Raw genomic sequence first — 6,682 nt, 5'->3', positions numbered from 1 at the left:
CCTGTGCTTTTTTCCAAAGAGCTGTTTGGGCCAAAAGCCAGGAAAGAGAGCGGCAAGTCTGTGTGGCCCCCGCAGGGCTGGCCCTCCTCCAACTTGTTCCCCTGCCACGTTCCTGTCCCTGGAACTGCTTGTCCTGGCCCCACTGTGGTGTCTGAAAAGCCCCCACTCGTCACCCACAGCTCTAGGAGGGCTCTGTGGAAGCACAGATGGGTTTCTGGTGGTGTCTCCCGGTTACCTCCCCGGCCCCCATGACAGTGATGATTCTGGTATCCCTCAGCAGGAAGTAGGGCCACCAGGAGGGTAACAGAGCCTGGGCTAGCTCTGACTGGAGAAAAGGGAACATAGAAGGCAGAATCTAGACTCTAAAGCCAGGTTAGCAGGGCCAGGCCACACACTGGGGACACTCACATGGCCCTGCACTGGGAACCAGGCCTGGAAAGTGCTGGAAGGGAAGGCAGGAAGCAGGACATGGCAACACCCTCTCCACATCCTGGGCAGAGGCTGGCTGGGGACCTGCCCAGGGAGTGGATGGACTTGGGGACTGAGCCCTTCTACTGTGATCCGTCTGGACTGCTGGGTGGGAAGGCAGAGTGGCCCAGTGCTGCCATGGTGACCTGGGAAGAGGAGCCAGGGGACAAGCCACCCCACCCCATATACCCAAGGACCTGCCCCTGGATCACACCCCAGACAGACCCCTGGGCACAGGGTCCAGAGCCAGATGTCCTCAGCCTAAATCCCAGCTGCTGTCCCCATGAGAGGATTTCAGCTGCAACGAGAGATGCCAATGAAGACACCGACAACTGGGGGGTCTTCCTCCCACCTGAAGGGGAGTTCTGCACATGGAAGGGCCAGGAGTGGGCAGGGGCTGCGCAGACTCATCAAGGCTACTTTCCCAGCTGCTGTGGCTCTGCTGGCCCCATGTGGCCTCCAAGGCCTCCCTCATGGTCACACATTGTCACAGCCCACACATCCATTCATTCCCTTATTCAGCCACTATTTATTTTGGGACCGCCATGTGTGCAACAGCACCCCAGGCCCTGGGGGGAGCCATGAGGGAGAGAAATCTTCGCGGAGCTGTCACTCTGGTTGGGCAAGAAGAACAGTAAAGCGAAGAGCTGGGTATGTCATGTATTGTATTACAGAAGTTGAACTGGGAAGAGGTAGGGTGCAGGGCACGTGAGGCTGCATCTCAGATGAGGCTGGCAGGGAAGCCCTCGCTCAGATGGCCACATGTGAACAGAGACAGGAAAGGAGAACCATGGGGATTCCAGGGGAAGAATATTTCCAGCTCAGAGAGCAGCTCATGCAAAGGCCCTGAGACAGAGACTCCTGGTGAATTCAAGGACCAGCGAGGAGGCCAGAGTGACTGGGACAGTGAGTGAAGAGGAGAGATGCACGGAGGGGCCGGGGTCATGTAGGATCCTATGGGGGATGGTGGGGTGTTGGGCTCTGACTCAGCTGAGATGAGAGGGTTCTAAGCAGAGGAGGAATGTGGTCTGACTAGAATCCCTCTGGGTGCATGACAGAGGTGAGGGTAGGAGCAGGGAGACCAGTGAGAAGACCAGAATATTCCTTTTTTTTTTTTTTTATTAAATCATAGTTGTGCACATTAATGCTATCATGGGGTACAGTGTGTTGTTTCCATATACAATTTGAAATATTCTCATCCAATTGGCTAACATAGCCTTCATGTCATTCTCATAGTTGTTGTGTTAAGACATTTATATTCCACATTTAGAAAGATTCACATGTACCCTTATAAGATAGATCATAGGCGTGATCCCAACAATCTCCCTTCCTTCACCCATCCTCTCCCCCTCCTTCCCCTCCTTCTCTCCTTTCCCCGTATTCTTGGGCTAAAATTGGGTTATAGCTTTCCTATGATAGCTAACTATTAGTTTCACAGTAGGGTTGAAAAAATAGGGAAAGCTTCATGAATTTGCGTGTCATCCTTGCACAGGGGCCATGCTAATCTCTGTATCGTTCCAATTTTCGTATATATGCTGCCAAAGTGAGCACAAGACCAGAATATTCTAAGCAAACAATGACAGTAACCTGGATTATGCTTTGGGGTGGGGGGGGGGCGGGCAGCACAGCAGAAGTGGGGAGTAGTCTTCAGAGGACCATGTCCAGAGCAGGTGGGAATGGGGCCAGGGAGAAATATGCTCTCAGGAGCCCTCCCTTTCCAGAGAGAAAAGATTTGCCCCAAATACCCTAAACACAACCCTTGTATCTCATTGGTCAGAAGTGAACAATACTCACCAATTACAGGAAGAGGGCAGGATCCCATGATTAGCTTAGACCCTCTGTGATTCTCCTGTGCTGGGCTCAGGACTGTCCACACAGAACTGTTGTCAGCCAGTAGGAAGGGTTGTAGGTGGGGATGATTGTCATGCTGCCCGTAAGCCCTAGCCAGCATGTGGTCCCAGGAATCCAAGTTACTGTACCTGGGTTTGCTTGTCCAATGAAATGGGGATAATGCCTCAGAGAGTTGTTGGAAAGTTTACACAAGAGGCTGCAGGTACAGCCTAGAATAGTGTCTGATACAGCTTGAGAGTTCAGTGCTAAATACTCATTCTTGTTTGCTAGCAGGACCCAAATCCACTTCTTCCCTAGCCTGATGGTGTCACAGTATTCCTGCAGAATTCTGTCACAGTACCTGAAATTTCCCCATTAGTCACACGCCTCCCAAAAGGACCAGGAGTGCCCTACTTTGTAGTTCATTATAGAGACAGCTGTGGAGAGCTCAGAAAAGTATATGTCTTCATAACTCTATAAAAATCATAAAAGACAAACCAAAAGCATCCACCCTACCTACACACAAAGGACAGGGGCCATTCCTGTGTCCTACGTGTGTTAAAGTTGAAATAAAACTCTCGAGATGAATCTTTGAATTTAATGTTGTATTTGGGAAGATAGAAATGCAATTTGGGCCCTACCTTGGGTGATCTTTAATACCTATGAAGGACAAAGAGGAGACTGGGAATTTTATCAACAAATGAATGTTATACATGGGCTTGAGAGAAAGCTCACTGTGTTAGTAAAGCTTTGGGCTGCTGTCAGCTCTGACTGGTGGGCAGCAGTGGTGGACAAAATTAGCCCAGAAGTTGCAGCAAGTTATCTCAAAAACTGTTTGGGGGTTATAGCAAGCTGTTTCAGGGGTCAGGCCTGCAGAGAATTACATTTTGGAGCAATGTTATGTGCCCCAGGGGCTCCCCTCCTTTTCTTGACTCTGTTTTAATTGGTTGTGACGAGAATGACCCAATTCATACACTCAACCTTCACAAGTATGAAAAATGTGTTGGTCATAGCACCTGCAGTGAGGCCTTGGTGTCTCCTACCCCTGACTTCCACTCCCCCCTCTCCTGATCGTGGCATGTTCTAGGAACCACCCCCAACTAGCTGCCTCAGGTGGAGCTAGCCCCACATCTGGCTCTGATATTGACATAATTAAGGCCTAGAATTAGCCAATCAGAGAACTGCTGCATTCCCTTAGGCACCTGACTCAGGCTGGCCATTCAGATTTGACAAGAGGTAATTCCAAGCTTTTCACTAGAGAGATTAGGAAAAAAGTCTCTCTTTGGGGTTTAAGGCTGAGACTAATAATGGGTGTGGACTAATGGGCACCCATCTTGCCAGCCCATGGAGCCCGAGAATTCAGCCAACACGAATCAATCAGAACTGAATCAGAATGAGACTCAGGGCTAATATCATCATTTGGGGTCTAGAGCCCGCCATGCCTGAAGAAAAGCAACTTCCGGCTTATCCTTTCAGCTGACGGCAGCTGGGGTTGGCTTCCTATGACTTACAACCAAACAAGTCGTATCTGACACACTGATGCTCCTCAAGGTGAACGGTCACCCTCTCCAGCCCGGCCCCAGGCCCTGCCTCCCTTCTCACCCGGTGAGGGGCAATCACAGCAACGGCCAGTCTGGGGTAGTGCCAAGTGCACAGATTTGGAAGCCAGACTGTCCAGCTCCACCGCTTTGCTGTGTGATCTTGAACAAAATATTCAGCTACTCCGTGCCTCAGTTTCCCCCTAAGGAAATGGGCAATAATCATACCCACTCCATAGAGTTTGGGGGATGGAATGAATTAACATATCTAAAGCACTCAGCTCAATGCCAGGCCCATATCCCTTTAGCAGCAGAAGGTTCTCTAAAGCTGCCTCAGTCTTCAGGCAGTGACAGGCATCCTGGGAGCCAGAGGTGACACCAAGGGGACTGTCTAGGCTCAGGCACCTGCAGGAGGGACCTTCTCATGACTACTCCTGCTCCAGGAGGCTGTGTCGAGGACTTCTGGGGTGACTCACAAATCAAAAAAGCACTGACTGGCTCCTTCTGCAGGAATTCAGAGCACAAACTCTGAAGTTCAGTGTGAAATTGACATAATACCTAACAGTATCACATCGTGGGAAGATTAGATGAGATAATACGATTACAGCACTTGGAACGGTGCCGGGCACAGACTTGGCACGCTGAGGGCATTGGTTATTAGGATTATTATCATTGCCTTGTTAAAATATTGTAATTGGAGTGAGACCTATAAAAGAAAATAAAAGTTCAGGACCCTTGAAATTCAGTATGCCAAGTGGGAAATTAAGCCCTGAAGACTGAGTCACAATTTAGCATGTTTGCAATTCTGCTTCTTAGATTCTAGTTCTTGTCCAGGAGAGACCAGGGACCAGGGTTCCCTTCCAGTCACTGAAGTTCAATGTAGATTAAGCACCTCTCTTATTGTCCTGTGCCTAACTCAGGTCAGATGGCACTTAAGACCCTATGACAGTAACATCTTCAGTGTTGAATGTTAAATACACCTTCCTCCCTCAAAAAAATATTATTCAGTTAATCAGGTCATTATAACTATGCATTAAGCCTCACATAGAAAGTTGTTAAAGTTCTGTTAAACTTCCCTAAGCTTTGCCTATATAAGCAATTTCACACTTCTACACTTTAAAACACTGACTTCCCCACTTTGAAATCTCTGCTTCCCGGGAGGCCTGAACTCTACACTAGATTCAGACCCTTTTGATTACTTTAGGTTGACAGCCCATTCTTAGCACATTAATTCTTAGTGACTAACGCAGTCCATTTACCCGCTGAATGGTAACTGAGCACGTGCTGTGTGCCAGGCCAGGCTTGAGGTGCAAGGGCAGCAGCAGTGAGCAAGAGAAGAGACCTGCCCCCCCCAACCTGACATTCAGATGCAACAAAACATCAAACTGATGAGAACGGGCCAAGCAGGAAGATGACCAGGGATGATGACACAGCAGGTGATGTGAGCGGGGGATCCTAGGGGTTGTGATTCACTGGGTGTCGGGGCGGTCTCCCTCTGGAGTGACATTCCAGCTGAGCCCTGGAGGAGCAGAGGAGCCAGCAGGGACAGTGTACAGTCCGAGGCCCCAGCAGCAGGTTGGGATTGGAGGGTGGACGGAGGGTGGACAGAGGGTATCTGGAGAGCCGGGTCTTAGGGAGGTAGGGAGGTAGATGTGGGCTCCGGCTCCCATATACTTTCCCATGACCTCCTCTTCTCCAGCTGTCCCTGGGGTTAAATTTAAGGCAGTTTTATGGTAAATCAGAGAATGGGCCAGTGAAGCTGAGAAGCTATTAATGTGGACATAGTCTAAATGGCCTTCTGGGAGCCCATGCAGGAGGGAGAGATGGGGTCTGAGACTGGCTAGACAGTGGTGGCTTGGGAGCCATAAATCCCTCCCCAGCCAGAGGGCAGAGGTACAGGCGGGGAGGGTTTCTGGTTAAGACCAGCTGGTGGGGAGCCCATGGGCCCTGAAGAGACAGGGCAGGCGACAGCTATTCTGGGAGTCCTTCCAGCCTGGGGCCATCTGCAGGAAATCACTGCTTTACCTTGAGAGAGGCCTCAGGGGTTTTAAAAGGAAGAATATTTTTAGAAGAATTCAAGGGAAGCTGAGGTACAATGCCCTCAGCCCTGAACTTGGAAATCTCAGTTTTTGACCCAGTCTAAGTTAAATGTGGCACATCAGATCTCACCCTGAGCAGGAGGACTGTGGGACGCTGGCCCCTAGGTCCTACCAGAAAGACAAGCTCCTTGGTGTCTCTGGACCTCAGCTTCCTCCTAGGCCTGTGACTATTTTTTTGATTAATTCATTCCAGAAACATTTATTGATGCCTACTGCATGTCAGTCCCCGTTCCCGGCACTGCTAATGAGAGCTGATGCTCACTGACAGCTGACCGCCTCCGGGGCCCTGGAAGGAGCTGGAACTTCCCATCACACTGTCATCAACTCTGCCCACAGCTCTGGAGGTAAGTGCTGTGCTCTTCAAGGCTCAGGGTGCTCGAGTAGCCACACAAAGCTGTGCAGCCATCCTGGGGCTATGCCAACCATCCTCACACTTGGCTGTGCCTTGTGTCTAGGTGACTGTTACAAGCTACATAGGGTAGGTGGCTGTTACAACCCCCACTTGATGGATGGAGAAACTGAGGCCCCAGAAGGTGGGCACCTTCCTCGATGCTGTGTGGTGTCGGATCCTTTGGTTTTTTTCATTCACTGGGAATCTGAAGTTATCTGTGTCACTTTTCCTGAAGCCACCACCAGAGTCATGTTCCTGGGACAAGATTTTCTCTGGGCTCACCTACCACCATTTCTGAGAGAATCCCTGCTGGTGACAGTCCTGTGGTCATCTGATCCTCTCTCCTGGTCTTCTGT

At 50.2% G+C, this 6,682-nt stretch overlaps 1 non-coding gene across 1 annotated transcript; it reads right to left on the bottom strand.

Annotated features, from left to right (window-relative positions):
* Window positions 1–1,915: 1,915 nt before the first annotated feature.
* On the bottom strand, window positions 1,916–2,019 carry LOC111724497. The gene has a single exon (XR_002772793.1). It is a non-coding gene; the product is annotated as a U6 spliceosomal RNA (small nuclear RNA).
* Window positions 2,020–6,682: the final 4,663 nt, after the last annotated feature.

The sequence above is a fragment of the Otolemur garnettii genome, unplaced genomic scaffold (genome assembly GCF_000181295.1).
Source record: "Otolemur garnettii isolate 467f Iridium unplaced genomic scaffold, OtoGar3 scaffold00023, whole genome shotgun sequence".
Taxonomy (NCBI): domain Eukaryota; kingdom Metazoa; phylum Chordata; class Mammalia; order Primates; family Galagidae; genus Otolemur; species Otolemur garnettii.
The sequence above is the reverse complement of the archived record's forward strand: the minus strand, read 5'-3'. Positions and strand labels throughout refer to the sequence as shown.